At 43.4% G+C, this 19,520-nt stretch overlaps 1 protein-coding gene across 2 annotated transcripts in view; it reads left to right on the forward strand.

Moving 5' to 3' along the window:
* The first annotated feature begins 631 nt into the window (after window positions 1-631).
* Window positions 632-19,520, forward strand: part of Arhgap32 (Rho GTPase activating protein 32) — a 233,797-nt gene continuing 214,908 nt past the window's right edge. For both annotated transcript variants that reach the window (XM_041657642.1, XM_041657643.1), the window contains exon 1: window positions 632-1,006. The gene's annotated coding sequence lies outside the window, so the exon portion shown is untranslated. The remainder of the gene's footprint in view (window positions 1,007-19,520) is intronic.

Genomic DNA, 19,520 nt, shown 5'->3' on the forward strand with positions numbered 1-19,520 from the left:
GAGTCCCTCTATTGCCTCCAGATCTGCCGTCTTACCACGCGTCTTCAAGTTCCCTACTCTTTCACCCTTTCTTGTCCTTCCTCTCACCACTTTCAATTTGCTGGTCCAGAACTCTGGATGAAGGTGCCAACTGAGGGAACTTTTAAGCACCCTACACAGCCCAATTCCAAAATATAAGCGAAGCGAGTTCAGTCTAGCCCCAAATCAGCCAGAGAGAGCAAGGGTCGAGATCTCCCGATTGGCGGCAACGACCCCTCCCGTCCCGGGTGCACTGACAAGATTCTGGGGTCAGCAAGGGGAGGAGAGAAGCCTCTGCCGTGGTCTCTTTTCCTGCCGAGGCTCTGGAATCTTAGCACCCTCGCAGGACGCAGGGACCATGCGGACAGCCGAAGTGCAAGGTCCAGGGCAGCAACTCGGCTCCCTGCTCCCACCCCGCTGCGGCCCCCAGCCGCGCCCCCCGCAGTGCACACGCTCGCCTGGACAACAGCAGGCGCGGCCTCGGCGGCCGTGCGCGCGCTCCTTGCGCCCTCCTCGCGCGCGCGTGCTCGCGCCCGCGCCCGCGGCGGCGCGCCTCTTCTCCCGCTGCGCGCGTCGCGGGTGCAGAGGAGGCGGAGCGCTGGAGGCGGAGGCCGAGCGGGCGCGGACCAGCGGGGCGGGGGCGGCCCGAGGCGTGCGGGCGAGGGGCTCTGCAGCGCGCCGCGGCGGCCCGGTGATCGAGGCGGCCTCGGGAGGGGAGCGCGCCGCGCGCCTGAGGTGCCGACCCGAGGCCGCGGCCCGCAGCCGGCGCCCCCGCGCCTGACGGGGCGGCGTGGCGGGATGAGGCGCTGGCGCGGGGGGCGCCCGGCCGAGCCCCCGCGGCGGCCCTGGGCGGCCCGGCGCTAAGCGCGGCGGCGGCGGCAGAGGCGGCGGCGGACGAAGACGGCGGGCCCAGCCCGCGGAGGGCAGACACGGAGCGGAGAGCGGCGCGCAGCGACGCCGCGGCGGCGCGGCGGGGCCGCGGGGTTCGGTAAGGCGCGGGCGGGCAGGCGGGCGGGCGGGCTGGCCGGGGGCGCCGCTGACGTGGGCCGCGCGGCCGGCAGGGCTGCGGGGCCTCCCAGCTTGGCCGGCACCGGTGCTTCTGGACGTGCACGTTGCGATCCGTTGCCCTTGGGGGCATCTTGGGTCTCTCCCGCCCCCCAGGGCGACTGAACAGCGTGCCCGCCACCTCCCGTTCTCATCCCTCGGCAAACCGGGCATTCCGACGGCCTCCGGGCCTGCTGTGGCGCTTCCCGCCCGAGGCCGAGGCCGGCGACCGCGCACCTCCCCGGGGACCCGGCTGCTGCCAGAGGAGCCCCGGCGCGCGTGGGGACCGCGGAGTCAGCGGTCTTGGCTCCCTGAGACTCCGGTAGAGTTTCCCTTCTCATCCTAATTGGTTGAAGTTGCTGCTATAGTTGAACAGTAGTGGTGACTTAGTGCCTCCCTTTTTCCCTTGACTTCTCTCCCCCCCCCGCCACCCCCGCCACCTCCGTGTACTGCGTTTCCCATTTTGTTGACTAGAGTAAATATTTATGTTAAAGGTTTCGTGCACAGCACACAGGACACTGTAGGGAGAAAGCCACCCTGTTTCTTACCTTTAGTCTGGGACCATTTAGAATCTCACCTGCGGCCGAGACTTAGAGAAGGTGGCTGGGAGGAGGAGGCCATCTAAGGATGCTTGGGATGGTCTCACAGTTATCCTTTAGGAAATAGAATTCGGATAATTATAATCTTGATCTTATGTAGAATTACAGTGAAGCTGTAAACTGCTCGAGGCATTGCATGATGCTACATGGATAGCTGGGCCGTGTTTCATTGTTATAAAGCATCCCTTTTTATTTTCCATTCTTTCAGAGTTGTATTTGCACAGATTGAGACCTTTTAAGTGAATCTGAATGGGCAGAACTTTTCTGATACATTGGTTGCTTTTGCAAACATTGCCTTTATTTGTGTGCTTTTATTGGAAGAAGAAAAGGCAAACGGTGCCTGTAGTAACTGGCTCTTCGAGTCCGCAAACAGCTAGTTTGATTCAGTGACTGGATTTGTTGGGATATTTTTGAGTAACGATGTTTGTGGTTCATGAATGCATTGTTTTTCATTATTGAGTGAATTGAAGTCAGAATCCACATTTGTTCCTTGGCCTTGAGTGGGAAAGCAATAGGCGCAGCAATTGCCACAGCACATCCTCAGAGTTTTTCAAGAGTTCGACTGTGTATTCTTTTTCAGGGGGTTGTTTGTGAAGATGAGGTATGATGACGGTGTGATTTCCATTTGCAGGAATGTCTGGAGTCTGATTCCTCCTAGAGTTGGACATGGCGGTGATGCTTTTCAGAATAAGTAATCTGTAACGGTGTGAGGTTGGAACTGTACTTAAGCCAGTTAATCTCTTCTTCTCGAGGTCTGTGGAGCAGTCCGTGGAATAAAGCAGCACTTTGGACAGAGGCTTGTCCAGCTGTAGCTGTGGTGGCTGCCCAGATTGCTTATGATCCTGCCTGTGGAGATGGGGGCAGGGTGACACAGTGGGGAACAAAAGATGGATGTGGGACAGAGAGGAAGTGTTAGTTGAAGAACCTTGGTCAGTTATATAACAGTTTTGTTTCCGAGGGAGAGGCTGAGAACCAGCAAGGCAGGCTCAGCTGTCATTAGAGCCTTTGATGTTGGTTTGAATTCCAGTAGTAGTTATGGTTCTTTTATTTCCTTTTCCCAACCCCACATTATTTTTCAATCACCAGAAGCTTAGCCAAGTCGGACCGAGACTTTAATGACAATCCATTTATTTCTGCTTCTTTCTTTTCATTGTCTCTTTCGATGTTATACCGGAGATGTTTTTTACTGTTGCTTTTTCCTCTCTGGATGACTTTTTTCTTCATTTCTTAAGACAAGGTCTCAGGGATGCCGAGGTTGTTCTCAAACTTGATATGTAGCTGTGGAAGAGACATATCACTAGATCCCATTTATATGGTGTTCCATGACTGCTAGGCCAGCTCTGTGCCAACGGAGCTGCATCTCCAACCCCCACTGGATTGTTTTTTTCCATCAAAATATCCTCTTATGTGGGTAGTATATATAGACTCACTGTTGCCTATAGATGAATTTAATAAATGTCAGGAACTAGCAGATGTTTTCTTCATTAAGACTGTAGCAAAAGGAAGATGAGACGAACTAAACATAGTATCTTTAAAGGCTAAGACTAGCATCTTTGGGAATTTTAAGGGTTTAACCAGTGAACATGTAATCTGATATCCATGGAAGCAGTCAACATGCAAGTGGACTTGAAGATCGGCCATGGCTGTTCTGCTACTCAGTAACTATTCTAGTTACTTTTCTGTTGCTGTGATGAAACACTGGTCATCAAGAGAGGAAAAGGTTAGCCTAACTTACACTTTACAGTCCATAGCCGAGGGATGCCAGGGCAGGAACATGGAAGGAGGGACTAAAGCAGAGATTGTGGGAGAATGCTGCTTAATGCCACTTACTGGCTTGTTTGCTATGGCTTATTCATCTTCTGTTTTCCGTTTTCTTTTCCCCCCACATCTTCTTTCTCTACAACCCAGAACTACATGTCCTGTGGTGGCACTGCTTGTAGTGAGAGATACCCTCTCTCATCAGTCATTAATTAGAAAAATGGCTCCTGTACAGACATGCCACAGGCAGGCACTTTGATGGAGGCAGTTCTTCAATTGAAGTTCACTCTTCTAGATAGTTGATTCTAGATAGTGTCTAGTTGACAAAATAAAACTGACCAGCACAGTAGCTTAGTTGCATTATACTCTCTTTGGGCTCAACTGGCATTTCAGAACCTGTTTTTATTTATTTATAAAATAGGTGTGGGAAAGCTTGTGTTATCCTCTTTTTATAGTTGTGAAGGGTTGGGTGGTAGAAAGCATGTGGAAATGCTTTGTAAAACCTGCTGTGAGTGAGGCAGCGCTGTGATTACACACGAACGGTGTTAAATACAGTCCCGTCTCACCTGGCAAATTGGCTTGGCAAACTGTTTCATTAATTTGATATTTTCTTGTGGTGCTAGGGATTGATCCCAGGGACCCATGCATACTAGGCAAATAAATGTTCTGTCTTTGAGTTCGATCCCCAGCCCTTAGTAAATATTTTAAAAGTGATTTACAGCATGTAGATAACGAACAAGGATGTTTTAGATTTCTTCCAGTCCTAAGCTTTTGTGGTACTTATTTCTGAGGCGATTCCTATGCAATAACTATAGTTTTGGATTTTTGAGAATTTTTAGTTATTCTGAGAAAGGTTAAGTTTATTGAGACTCTGGGCTTCTTTAGGGTATTCAGAATACTAAGAATTTAATAAGTAAGCATTTGTAAGTTATAAAATTATTATATAGGGCTAGATATGTAATGGTGGAGTGCTTGCTTGGTACGGTGAAGGCCCAGGCTTTGATCTGTAGCAGTCTAAGGAACAAATTTTGTTTGTCTGTATTTATGTGTGTGTGTGCGCTCACGTGGGTGTCCATGTGTGTATGGCGGGCAGAGGTCAGCCTCAGGTATCATTCCACAAGGAGTCATCCATCTTGTTTCTTGAGACAGGATCTCTAATTGTCCTGGAGCTAGTCTAGACTAGACTGACACGTCAGTTCCAGGGACCTTCCCAGCACTGAGATTGCACATGCAGGCCATCATGCTAACCTTTTTCTTTCTTTTCTTCAAATGTATGTTCTGGGGATCTGCACTTAGGTCCTCATGCTTGCATAGTTGGTACTTTATTGATTGAGCCATTCCTCCAGCCTCTTTGCACTATTTAGGTTGGGATTGGCCCAATGCAGACTACAAGCCTAAATGACTCATGAGCTAAGAGCAATTCTAAAGTTTTTAAAAGGTTGAAAAATTAAAAAAAAAATACCGGGAGCTGGGGCTATCACTCAGTGGTTTAATTATAGAGCCCTGCTTTAGCTTGTGGAAGACCCTGGGATTGATCCTTGGTGCCACAAGAAAAGTTTTATTAGATATGGTCACATTCATTTGTTTTACGTGCTACTGATGGCCAGCCTGACATTGAATAGCAGAGCTGAGCATTTCTGGAGGCAGTGCATCCAGCAAACCCTGAAATCTTTAACACTGAGTCCTTTGCAGAGAAAGGTCTTGACATTTTTTTGCTGTAATTAGCACAGGTGTTGTTTCCTGCCACAACCTCCTGAAGTTGAAGTTCCGACTTCTGGATAACCACTAAATTTTAGTTTGGAGCCAGATAGACTTGTATCCATATAATATTAAAAACCTTTGGTCTTGCATAAGCCTGTATCTTGGTGATATGGTTGTCTCTATTATAACTAGGAAATTGTATAGTTACTGTCTACCTTAGGAAGCTGTCATGGGGATTAAATGAATGGTGCTTGTCACATCGACACAACATTGAGTAAACAGTAAGCACTAACTAAGTGAACATGATGGCTGTAAATTCTAGTCTAAAATACTGTAATAATTTTGAGCTCAGATTATAGAGTTTTTTTCTCCTTGAGTGTTAGGCTACTTGGAATTTTATGGTGTTTTCTCTTTTACCGAAACTATTAGTTTAGTTAACAACTAACAATAAATAATTTGAATTATGTCTTATGTATTGTAATATGTATTTATTAAATATATACTAGATAATTAAGAGAAAGGGGAAGATGCATCTGTTTTTTCAAGGTCCTGCTTCTTGATAATTTCCTAGCAATACCCTCAGATGAATTTAAATACCACTTCTATTTTGGTATTGGCTTTTTTTTCTTTTAGAAAGATGTGTGAGAAAGACCTGTTTTAATTAGGCCAGGGAAGATAACTGTCCCTGTGTGTATGCTGTACTCCAATTCTTAGGATTTGCAGCAACATCTTTGTAACATTCTCTCTGGAATTAAAATAATAAAAATTAATTTTTTATGCTGTTTAGAGACCTTGATATTAAACTCTTTCTCAAGTATTTGGCTTAAATTCTTTTACAGTTCAGAAATAGAAGTTACATCTCAAATGCTGTTTTGTTTAATGTTAATCCCAATGGAAGAGTGAGCAAGCAGAAAAAGGCCTTTGTTCTGACAGTTAAACAAAGTAGAATTGGGGTCACTGTGGTTCTTGCAGTCCTGGAAATTGGGTGGTTGCCTGGCCTTGTATGATCCTTAAATGAAGTGATATGAACCAGGGGAGGTAGAGGAGGTGATTAAGTTCCCACACTGCTCTTGGTAGAACAGTGGTTTACAGGTGGAGGGGGTCTTCCATAGTGGGTCAGCACTGTGTGTGTGTGAAGTCTAAGGTAAAGTGACATTCTCTCTACAGATAAAAACCCAATAAAAACCAGAGATTTCTTAATCTGGCAGATGAAGGTTGAGCAGAAATATCCCCTGAGGTACTAAAGAGTGGGATCTGATAAAGTAATTACAGTTTAACAGTATACCTGGACAAGGACTCTTCCTTGATAGTTAAAGGAATCCTCTGTGGGATAGAGAAAATTAAGTGAGGAATAGGGTATCTGGTTTACTGTCTCACGTGAAAGACATGAACTAGGATATTCAAAGTGAATGTAATATTGTATTTTCAGAAATTACTCAATGATTTGGCTCATGGCCATCCTCTAACTAGTTTTTCTCCTTTCTTAAAGATTTATTTTTCATTTTTATTTATTTGTATGTGTATACCACATTTGTGGGTGCCAAAGAGGTCAGAAGAGGGAATTGTATCCCTTGTAGCTGAAGATAGAGGAGGTTATGACCCACCTGATGAGGGTGCTGGGATCTGTTTGTGGGTTTCCTGGAAGAGCAGTGTGAACTCTTAACGGCTAGGGCATCTCTCCAGCCTGCTAGCTTTGCCTAAATGCTGTATCCCATTAATCTTGGCTCTTGTAGAGATGGTATACTTTGAAAACAAAGGTGTATTGCCATCATCAGAACATGGTAAACTAGATTCAGGTTGTCTGTAAGCATCTGCTGGGTGATAACTGCAGTAGATATGCCCTTCAATTGTCTGAAGTAGTAGGATCTTTATTTTTTGTAGCCCAGCCTTTATCCTGGGTAGGTCACCTGACTGTGCTCCTGTTTCTCTTTTCATTGCAAAAGTAGATGGTCAAAGGATTCTGCCAATAAACATTTTCAGTGCTTTAAATAATATGTCATTTAAGCTCAGTAATTACCCAGAGTATTAAATACTGACTGTCCCTCCTAATGAAGCAACTTTTACAGGTTCAAAGGAGTTTTGAATCCAAAGCTGGAGAACCGAGGCATTTATTTTGACCCTGTTGTGAGCAGCTTGTGACCTTAGTATATGGTTTGTCTCTCAGATTCATTTTCTTCAGATTCAAATTGAGAGGTCAGATTGGAGGTTGCTGAGGTCCTTTTTTTGATCCCAAATTCTTCATCCTCCCTCCCCTTGTGGGGGATGCTGAGGATTGGTCTATGCTCCCAGTTCCTGTGTGTCAACAGTTTTTGATTCTGTGATTTTTTTTTTTAATTAAGTGAGGACCTTTATTTTATCTTGCACTTTGCACATTTTCTGTTGACCGTTCCAAGGGGAACCTGACAGGTTATGTCTTGCTGTCCCTGTAGTCCTTCACATTCAGTAGTTGTCTTCACCCCAGAATGAGGGAAACCAACTCTTATCAGTAGGCTATCAAGTACACCTACAGATTTTGTATGATGCTTCTACAGTGGAAAGTAGAGAAGGAAGAAGGTGTCTTGGTCTCTGCTCTAGGAAGCTTTGTTAGGAGGAGCATTCAAAAACACAAGGAAGAAGACAATGGAATGAGGCTGTTTTGTGGCCTGCCTTCTTGAACATGTGCAGGATGAGCTGTATTGACAACCTCCAATTCTGAAATTTGGTCACATTCTTCTTGGCCCAGAAATAACAGCTCTGAATGAATCTATTAATATCTAAATGAGAATTACTTAGTCCAGGCCATATTAGATGGAAGTTGCTTTTTTAAGTTTTTTTTTTTAAATTTATTTACTTAATTGTCTTCAAGTTTCTATTACTGTGAAGAGACACATGACCGTGGTAACTTTTATAAAGGAAAGGATTTAATTGGGGCTGGCTTACAGTTCAGAGTTTAGTCCATTATTTAGTCATGTTGGGAAGCATGGTGTCATGCAGGCCAACATGGTGCTGGATAAGGAGCTGAGATCCACATGTGACAGGGAGAGAATGAAACACACTAGGCCTGGCTTGAGCTCAAAGCCTACCCAAAGTGACACACGTCCTCCAACAAGGATACACTTCCTAATAGTGCTAGTCCCTCTGAGCGTATGGGGACATTTTCATTCAAACTACCACATTTATTTACTCTTGTGTGGCATTTGTGACCACCTGTGTGCATCCAGGGCCTAGAGGAGGACTTTGGGTATTTACCTCTGTTGTTCTCTGCCTTATTCCTTGTGATAGGGTCTCTCACTATCCCTGAAACTTGTCATTTTGGCTCAGCTTCCTAGCCAGCAAACTTGAAGAATCTGTCTCTCTTTGTTAAAGGTGGGGTTTCAGGCACCTGTACATGGATGGGTGCTAGGCATTTGAACTCAGGTCTTTATCCTTACACCATAAGTATTCTTACCTAAGGAGTTTTCTCCCCAGCCCTAGAAATTACCTATTTTACATATTTTAATTTACTAGAAGTACATGGAAGGGGCAGCCTTCCTTCTGAAAAGGCAGCCTTGTGAGAAATGACAGAGCAAAAGGATTGTGTTCCTGACACAGTTTAAACCACAGATTTTACCTTCTTGGCTTTCATTTGCTCTTCTTTCTTTCCTGGCCTATCTCTTTTAGGCACGCATGAGTGTGTTACTGGCAAGTTTGGTAACTAATTGTTTTCTAGATGCCATTTCTATAGCTTCCCTTAGGTTTTATCTTGACACGTATCTGTCCAGCTAGTAACGACATTTTCTAGCCTCTTTTTGACCGCTAGGCATGGATATGTGTCTCAGTTCTGGCTAAATGGATGTGAACAGAAGTGGTATGTGTGATATCTAGGTCATAGCCTTAACAGAGGAAGCTAATTGTCTTCCACTTCCTCCTATTCCTTTTTGTGGATGAGAATGTAGCATGTTAACACAGAGCTGTTAGTATGGACATACTATTCAACCTTGTAGCCGAGAGCTTTGCCTTTGAGGGCAGTGGATAGATACTATAGGTCCCTGATAATTTTTGCAATAGAGCCATGGCTTAGCTTGGGACTGCTTGTTTTTCTTAGGTGGATAGTTTGAGAGGAATAATATTTTTCCATCCAGTCATTGTTATGTTAATTGAATAAGTCACTTGCTTTAAACCACCTTTGCTTTTACCTTAGCCTTTCTTCTGCTGCCCAATTGCTTTGTTCTTTTTGAAGCAGAAATTTTGAAGAGTTGTTTACATTTGTTGTTTCTCCTTTCTTCCTGGATTTTCTTTAGCTTGATTTATTCATACTCTTGTCCCACGATTCCACTGATATTGTGCTTTTTTTTAAATACATTTTAATCTGGCTGTGTAGATCAATTGGTAGAGTGCTTGCCCAGGATACATAAAGCCCTGGGTTAGATCCCCAGTGTCAAACAACCTGTACATAAGTGGCACATACCTCTGATTCCAGCGTTCAGAAGGGGTAGGAAGGAGGATCTGGAGTTAAGAGTTCATCCTTGGCTTCATAGCTAGTTTGAAGACAGGCTGGTACATAAGAGATTTTGAATCTCTCTTTCTTTCTCTGCTTACCTACCTACCTATACCTACCTGTACACACAAAGACACACACACACACACACGTGCACACATACACACACGAAGGCATGGCAGGTTTGGTAGTACACATCTACAAATCTAGCACTTGGCAAGCAGAGGCAGGAGGATCAGAAGTTCAAAGTTAGCCTCAGCTACATAGTCTGCTCATAGCTAGCCCAGATTACATAAGAACATATTCTCCCCCCACCTTTTTGCCAGATAGGGTGTCACACATCTATAGTCATAACATCCAGAAGACAGAAAAATGATTGTCACAAGATTGAGCCCTGCTTGGTCTAATGATTTCCAGGACAACCAGAGCTACAAAAGGAGATTTTATTTCAACAAAATATTAAAAAAGGATTTTTAACCAGTCATTTGTTTTTCATTCCTGGGAATGAAAGCCAGACCACATACATAAAAGGCAAGAACTCTTACCACAATGCTACATCTCCAGGCCTTGAAATTGGTATTTTGCAATCAGGTGTACCTTACCTGCATCTTGTTGATATTTCCCTCTGGCTACTGCGCAACAGCCACATTTTGTTTCTTCTGTGTCCTTTTCTGTCATCTTATTCCAGCTTGAAAATTTGAAATACCTCTGGTTCTCAGGTGACTCACCCATTTTCATGGTTTAGAGGTCACTTGAGTTACATTTCTGGTCTCTTCCCCCTTAGGGTTTCTATGGTTTTGAAGAAACACCTTAACTATACAATTCTTATAAAGGAAAACATTCAACTGGGTCTGGTTTATAGGTTCAGAGGTTTAGTCCATTATTGTCATGGGAGCACAAGCAGACCTTGTACCAAAGAAGTAGCTGAGAGTTCTATATCTGGATCCACAGGCAGCTGGAAGAGAGAATGATACTGGGCCTGGCTTGAGCATTTAAAACCTTAAAGCTTGCCACTAGTGACACATTTCCTCTAACAACGCCACACCTCCTATTAATGCCACTCCCTATGAGCTTATGTGGACCATTTTCATTCAAACCACCATACCACTTGAGTTCATGTCTCTTCCTCAATTTCTGATGGATGCCTCTGAGGACAGCATGGACAAAACAAGACTGTAAGTTCCTTTGCTTTATTTCTCCCTTCATGTCTTCCCTGTCTCAGTAGGTTGCACCATCATCCATGCACTGTGAAGACCAAAACTACTGGAGTCACCTTTGACCTTTTCTCTTTATCTCACATAAAGACTTACCAAGCTCAGCCGTCACAGTATAGTCTGGTCCTGACTCCATCTTGATTTTCTTTCACTGTTTACAATGTAGGTCAAACTACTTTCTCTCCTGGAAACCTGCCAACAGTTTCTCTGCTTCTGCTCTGGACTCTGTCCTCCTTACATTCCTCATCACAGGGGCCAGAGTAATGGTAAATGTTAGTCAGATCTTAACAGTCTCGCTTTGAATGGTTCCAGTACACTGAGTACAGAAGGCAAAACCCTTACATTTTAACATAGAAGCAAAACCTTTAGCTTGATCTGTGTCAGTGGTTATATACCCAGGAAGAGAACATTATTTAGTGTTTAGGGACAGTTTGGGAATTGCCACTGGCATCTAGGAAAATTGAAGTCTGGATCTGCTAAGCATCCTCCAGTATACAGAATAGTTTCAATAATAACATACTCTGGTTCAGCATTTTTATGCACATCCTCTGATCCCCAGCTTCTTCTTCGATTTTCTCCTGGTCATTATGCTGAATTCACAATGATTTTCCTCCTTTAAGAAAAAAACTGTTTATTATAGTTTGTCAATCTGTCAATAAGTCCACTTAATGAAGCTGGGGATAGACTCTAAGTATTACACTTGCTAGGCAAACACTCTACCACTGAGCCATGTAGACAGATTTTTGGGTTCTTAGCAAATCTGAGTAAGTGATAAAAATGTCCCATACAAATTTCCCGACTCCCCTGTCTCCCAGCTCCATTTTTAGCAGCTCTGGTGTGGTTGCATTTATTAAACTCATACCAACACATCATTCAAAAGTCCAGGGTTTATTGGTACACACATGGTAATGAATGATGTATTCACCATTTTACCATACAGAATAGTACCACTGCTGTAAAAGTCCTCTTATGTCTGCATGCTCAACTGCATATTTATCTCTCCCTAATAGCTGCATGTCTTTTTTACTGTTTTCACAGTTTTGACTTTTCCAAAATGTTTTATAGTTAGAAACATGTACTGTGTAGCCTCACCATCCTTTCTTTCATCAGGAGAGTATTTGTGTGTATGCTCACATCATGTATGTGTTGTATGCGCATGTGTATGTGCATGGGTTGTTGTATTATTCTCCACCTTATTCCTTTGAGATAGGGTCTCACTGAATCTGGAACTAAGCTGGCAGCTAAGAAACTTCAAGAATACTCCTGTCTGTGCCTCCCACAGCACTGAGGTTATAGGCCTATGTGTGGCCATGCCCAACATTTTTTTATGTTTTTTTAAATTTTCTTTTCTTTTTTTATTTATTAATTTATTAATTATTTATTAAAGATTTCTGCCTCCTCCCCGCCACCGCCTCCCATTTCCCTCCCCTTCCCCTGGTCAAGTCCCCCTCCCTCGTCAGCCCAAAGAGCAATCAGGGTTCATACCCAACATTTATTTATTTATTGAAAAATGTGGGTCCTGACATACAAACTCAGATCCTTACACTTGTGTAGTAAACACTCTTCACCATTACATCGTCTTTCCAGCTCTAACGTAGCCTTTTTTTTTATTTTTTAATTTATTTTATGTGCAGTGATTGGTGTTTTGCCTGCATGTTAAGTCTATGTGAAGGTGTTGGATCCTGGAATCACAGGCAGTTGTGAGTTGCCATGTGGGTGCTGGGAATTGAACTCTGGTCCTCTGAAAGAACAGCCAGAGCTCTTAACCACAGAACCATCTCTCCAGCCTAATGTAGCCTTTTCATACTGGCTTCTTTTATTTAGTAATGTATTTAAGATTCTTACATGTATTTTTGTGGCTTGATAGTTCATTTCTTTTTAGCAATGAATAATACTCCATTGTTTGCATGTTACACAATTCATTTATGCATTCCTTTGCTAAAGGATAATTCGGTTGCTTCCAAGATTTGGTGATTTTGAATAAAGCTGCTATAAACACCCATGTGCAGGTTTTATGTAGATCTATTTTCAGCTCTGTTTTGAGCAGTGCCAAAGAGCATAGTTGATAGGATCATCTGGTACGAGTATGTTTAGTCCTGCAAAACCTCCCTTCATAAGTGGCCATACTATCTTACATTTCCTCCAGCAGTGAATGGGGATCCCTATTGTATATCTGTGTCAGCATTTGGTGGTGTTACCCTGATTTATTTTTGATATTACAATACATGGATGATACTCATTTTTCCTACCCCAGTAAACACATATACTTTCTTAGGTATGTTTACTTGCTATTCTCTTTGATTAAAATGTGCTGTTTTCAGGAGCTAGGATCATGGGGCCCTAGGTTCAATCCTTAGGACAAAAAAAAAAAAAAAGCCACCCCACCCATATTAGTTAATGTCTGCTTTCTTCTCCACCAGAGAGGCCATTGTAGTTACCTGTCTATAGCAACCACCTCTATCTTGTGTTTTTTTTTTAATCTCATCTCATTTTATTTTTATTTGATTATAGATTTAGTTTGTAATCATGTTCTCCATAACCTCAAAGAACGAGGGTTTGTTTTCTGATGAGAGAGGGTAGAATTTAAAACAGGTCTTCACTTTGTAGTCCAGGCCAGCCTGAATTTCCTTATGTAGCCCAGGTTTACGGCTTCCTCAGATCAATTTGTGTGTGTGTGTGTGTGTGTGTGTGTGTGAAAGAGAGAGAGAGAGAGAGAGAGAGAGAGAGAATATGTGCAAATTGAAGGCAGAGGTCTATGATTGGTGTCTTTTCTGCCATTCTCTACCATATTTTTTGAGACAGGGTTTCTCAGTGAACTTGGAACTTAAATAGGCACACACTGTCATTTTTTTTTTAGTGTGTGTTAAGGTTCTGAACTTAGGTCCTTGAGTCTACATATCAGATACTTTATATCCACTGAGCAATTTTTCCAGCCTACCAGATCAGATTTATTTTTATTTACAAAAAAGAATTTATTTTTACTTAAGTGTGTGTTTTGTCAGCATGCGTATATATGCACCAATTGCATGCCTGGTGCACACAGAGGTCAGAAGAGGGTAGGAGATCCCCTGGAACTGTAGTTAAGAATGCTTGTGAGCCATCATACAGAAGCTGGGAATTGAATCTGGGTTCTCTGCAAGAGCAAAAAGTGGGTGAACCGTCTCCCCAGTTTCCCCTCGCCCAATCTTTTAAGAAAGTTAAAAACATTTTTGGAAAAAAAAAAAAAACCCAACCAAGCAAACCTTCTTTCTCTTATGTTAGAACACAGCTCCCTGCATTTCCACTATTACAGGTCTGTTTAGTTTTCATGGGCTAGCTCTTTAGCTGATGGAAGATGGCTCTTCTGTCTTCTTAGTAGCCTTTTTCCTTTCCAGGCTAAGTGTATATTTTTCTTCAGTTATTCCTCATGTAACAGTGTTTTTAGATCTGCTTCTAGGTCTATACCTAACATTTTGGGGGAAGTCATCTTGCTAAATGATTAAAATCTGAAGTTATAAATCAAACCAACAGAGAAAGGAGTCCCATTGTCTGCCTTACAGTGATTTGGATCAGTCTTAGAGATTAAGATTGCGAAGTTCTGCTTGAGAACATGGTGAAGTACAGAAACTAGTCTCTTCCCTGAAACCTCCTCTCCACTAGCCTCCTGTGCCAGTGATATGTACGCTGTGTGAGCACTACAGCCCGAACTCACGCAGCAGCACTTTATCAGCCCTTGGTCTAGGGCTGTATATAATGGTGCCCTTGAGAGAATTAGCTCAAGGAAGAGGCCTGGGCACACACTGGCATCAGGAGTGGCGTTCTGGGGTCTTAGTTAAGGAGAAGGCATATAGGTTGCTTACGAACACATTCTGTAGGTCCTAAGAACTTCGGGCCCCATAGGAGTGTAGCCAGAGGAAGGGCTGGTACATTTTTGTTGTTTTTTTTTTCAGACAGGGTTTCCCTCTGTAGCCCTGGGTCTCCTGGAACTCCCTTTGTAGACCCCTGGCCTTGAACTCAGATCTGTCTGTGTCATCTGGCTCCTGAGTGCTTGGATTAAAGGCACGTGCCACCACTCACAGCTTGGTATAAGGCTTTTTAAAGCCTGAGGCCCAGGATAGGTGTCCCAGTTGATTAGGTTCAAGGTGGTGTCGATCTGTCCTATTTAGACTGTGGACTTTATCTTGTTTGCTGAAGTCATTTACTAGGGAGTGCCCCCAGTTGGACTTGGTGCTTTACTGAAAGTGTTGTAACTGGTGGGCCAAGTCTTGTATTGAGTGTGCACAGATGGGTCAGAAATAATGATTCCTTGGTCTTCAGAGAGGACTGGCAGGACAGATGAACAGGAACTAGGTTGATCATATTTGGGCTCCAGTGGCATGACCCATTTACCCCAGGGTTCTTGCACCAGTACTGTCATTTCTGTTATGTACTGTAAGATGTAAAAGGCTGGGAAACCTCCCTTGCCTTTAGGCTGATATATGACTGTACAAGTCTCATAATACCAGGGATTTTATGTACAGCCTTAAAAGCATTCTAAAGGAATCTTTTTTGTGTGTGTGACACTTGACAATGTTAGCGCTGTCAAAGTGTTTTTTTTTTCTTCTTCTCCTTTTTAATGAGGAAAAAAATCAGGTTAAGTGACTTGTCTAGCAACACATTCTCACTCAAGTAGGCCAGCTGAAACTAGAACTCGATTCCTTCCACTCTTTTTTTGGTATATTCTCTCTACTAACCCAAATCGTGTTCCTTACATCCCCCCCATCACCTTCAGATTTAGGGCATTCTGCCAGTTCTTTTCCTCCTGCTTCTCTTCCTCTCTTTTTCTCTTTTTTAGAACATTGCTATTCTAATTTTCATTATATAGTCACTTTGTTTTTTGGCCCGAATATAAAGTTTATTTAATATATAATAAATGATATTTTATGAAATTTGACAGTTAATGTAACATCTTGAATCTTGACACTATATTAATTGTTCTCTTTCTTAGGTTGGTTTTGTATTTGGTTATTATAGTAATATTTGCCTGAAATGGTCATTTTTGAAAACTTTATTAATTCTTTATGGATTTAATATTATACATCCTAATCCCATACATCTCCCAGTCCCTCTGTATCTGCCCTCTGCCCTTGCAACCTCTGCCCCAAAATACAATAATAGAAAATTTAAAAGAAAAAAAATATTGTCATGGAAGCTGTAGTGTGACACAGTGAGTCACACAGGATACTCTTTAGTCCATAAATTTGTACTTGAAAGTGTTCGTTGCAATAAGTCATTGGTCTGGTTCTAGGTCTTTGACTCTCGCTATACTATTGATACTGGGTCCTCGCTGGGAGTCCTTTTGGATATTCCGTTGTTATCCTATGTCATGGAGATTCTGCAGCTTTGGATCTGCAGGACTGGATTCTTCCTATGTCATGGAGATTCTGCAGCTTTGGATCTGCAGGACTGGATTCTTCCTATGTCATGGAGATTCTGCAGCTTTGGATCTGCAGGACTGGATTCTTTACATGGTCCACCAGATCATAGATGGGGTAGATGTTGGTGTGGGCCAACTCATAGCCCTGGCTCTGGGTCTGGGTGGTAGCTGGGTTGGTCAGCCTGCCAGCTGTCCTGCATTCTCAATGCCAGAGTGAGCTCTCCAGCACTGCCGTGGCTAGTTGACTCTGTGCAGTAGGCAAGAAGGGGCATGGCTAGTTTGCCTGCTCTCACATCGTCATGGGCAGCTCACCCACAACTCATGCTGCTAGGACCAGCTCTACTATGCTGTTCAGGTGAGGTGCAGGGCCCACTCCAGAGTGCTGCAGCTGATGCGGGGGGTGGGGGGGGGCAGGGCCGGCTTTTCTGCTTTCATGCCCCTGCCCCTAGGGCAGCTCTCTCCCCTGCTATAGGTGGTGATGAGGGGCATCCTTTCCTTGCCCATGCCACCACATGGCAGTCAAAAGGGTCAGGACCAGATCTCCTACTCTCATGCTCTCAGGGTTGGCTCACCCATGCCCTGTCAACAGGGTCAGCTCTATTATGCTGCCCAGGTGAAGTTCAGGGCCTGCTTTCTCAAGTGTTGCAGCTGGTGAGGGACAGGGCTAGCTTTCCCACTCTTATGGCCCCAGGGCCAGCTGGCCTGCTGCAGGTGGTGAGGGGCAAAGAGGGGGGGCACATGTCTCCATGAAATGATCATTCTGAAGTATTTATAAAAGATTAAAATACATTAAGGTAAAAACATGCAATATATTTTCAAAAAACTAGTTTTAAAATGCTAACCCCAAAATATAAATTTATTTTTCCTTTTCACTGAGTGCATACTTTTATTGATCCTTACTGATGTCCTTTTATTCAAACTTTACAACAGTCTTGGTGGTGGTGTCATTCAAAGAAACATGGTTAACTAATTTTGGCATGCTCTGCTAGGGAGAGAGTAGATTCAGAACATAGGGCTGGGGTCAGCTAACTTGAAGTGTGGGTTTTTCTCAGCACTACTTTGCAAACCATGTGATTTTATAAATACTGAATTTGGCTTGGGAAAGGAATGTCTTCCAGATTGGTTTTTACATTTGGAGAAATTAATTCTCTAGCATACTCAACAAGCAGAGAAACCTCCCCTGCTTACCTCTCAAAGAACTATCTGGAATGAAATGTCAGTTGTGCCAAGGTTCAGAAACTGCTGAGAATTTTGAGTAGTCAGCACATCTCTGCCCACCTTCCTTTTCATGGTTTGGACAGGGTGATAGGCAGTAGAATGTTAGCTTCAGCTTTGTGGGGTAAAACCAAGAGTCTTTCATGTGTGTTAGGCAAGTTCTCTGCCAGTGAACTACATCTTTGGCAAAAAACCGGAGACAATATTAAAGGTTTTATGCTTATAAAAGCAGTGAATGCTAAGCCTTTTATGTTTTAATGCTTACTTTTTTACAATTTTAATAGGAAAAGTTGACTTGAAACGTGTATCTGAACTGGTTTTTGTAGATTGCCTTGGTAATCTTCTATGAGAACGGATTTACCTGGATCATAGGCAATTTAGCAGAGGCTACACTACTCACCCACCCCCTCCAGTTAGGGATGGAGCCCATGAACCCCTCCCTCACCCACGTTAGAATGAAGATTGGCTAGGTCTTATGTCTTGTGACTGCAAAGTACCCACAGTGGATTCCTGAGTACAGTAGCTGTGTGTGTGCACAGGACATTTCATACCACTCCTTCCCGACCTTTGCCCTCTTCAGCAGTATTCCCAGAGCCTTGTAGAGCAGGGGAGAGGATGGGGATCTAGATGGGTTTAGGAACTGAGCACTCAGTTGTTTCTTAGCACTTTGACTAGTTAAGAGTCTCTGCAGTAGCTGCTGCCTATGAGAAGAGAGGCTTCTCCGACTGAGATTGAGAACAGCACGGATCTGTGGTATGAAACTAAATATTCAGAAGACAGTTGACAACATGTCAACAGTAGTAGGTTCCCTTTAGGTCTTACATCCTACCCAGCTTTTGACCAGATTTGCAGTAACAGGTATGATTTCCCTCTTATGGAGCCAGCCTCAGATCCAATTAGAAATTGATTGGCTATCCCCATAACAACCATGCCATTACTTTACTAGTGGGTATATCATGCCTGTTAGATTGGTGTTGTGACACACAGGGTCCACAGCTGGGTACACCCATTGATGATTTCCCCCTCCTCTGGAGTCTTGCAAACAGCTTCTAGCACATGAGAGCTAGCTAGCAAGAATCGTACAGATCATTTCCAGCTGGATTTCTCTGTATCCTGGAACTCGAGTGTGTAGTGACTTCACAATAGGTTTTTACCATCTTGTTTAGTAAATAACCCAGAGCAGAGGCAACAGCCTATGTTATTTTTAGGTTTCTAGGAGCTTCCCTGATCAACAGCTCATAAAGAGATACCTTGTAGCTGGAAGTGGTTCAACATTGATTTTTTAAAAAAATATTTTATATGTATGAGTGTTTTGCCTGTATATTTGTCTGTATATCTCAAGCATGCCTGGTCCCTGCAGAGACTAGGTGAGGGCATTAGATCCCTTGGATTTGGAGTTACAGTTGAGTGCTGCTGTGGGTGCTGGGAAGGTAATCCAGGTCCTCGGAAGAGCAGCTGTTGAGCCATCTCCACAGCCCCCTAAGTCAGGTGTTTTTTTTTTTTTTTTTTTTGAGTAGGGTTTCTGTACATAATCCTGACTGTCCTGCTGTCCTGGAACTCACTCTGTAGACAAGGCTGTTCTCAGACTCAGAGATGTGCCTGCTTATGCCTCCTGAGTGCCGGGTTAAAGGCGTGGGCCACCACTGCCTAGCAATATTTTTAATAGGAGTTTGCTGTTTTCGACTGTTTCTGAGTTGAAGGCATGTCCAGAGCTTCCTATTTATTTTCAGTGCTTTCTCCAGGCTTGATATTATGTCTCCTTGATCTGGATAACCACATCTACCTCCATAAATTTCAGTTTCATTGTGTCGGTCTAAGTAGTCAAGAGTCCCTGAATTTTCCAGGTGTGTACGCCTCTTAGTAAGCTCTAGTTTCCAAGAGAATTTTTTAAAAGATATCCACCATGATTCAAGACTCCGTTTTATTGAATGAGAAGTTAATAGCTGCTTTAGTCGACCAGTAGTTCTTGTTATTGGTAATTTAATTATTATTGAGAGACTAGGAACCCTTCCTTGCCCCTCTTAGAAGTTACTTGGTTTATTCCTCACAAGTACCCTGTGGAGTAGTCCCCTGCTGTGTGTTTTGTGTAAGATGTACACAGTATAGAATTTCCTATCCAG

The sequence above is a fragment of the Microtus oregoni genome, unplaced genomic scaffold (genome assembly GCF_018167655.1).
Source record: "Microtus oregoni isolate MIOR12 unplaced genomic scaffold, Mior012 000008F_ref0000371, whole genome shotgun sequence".
NCBI lineage: Eukaryota > Metazoa > Chordata > Mammalia > Rodentia > Cricetidae > Microtus > Microtus oregoni.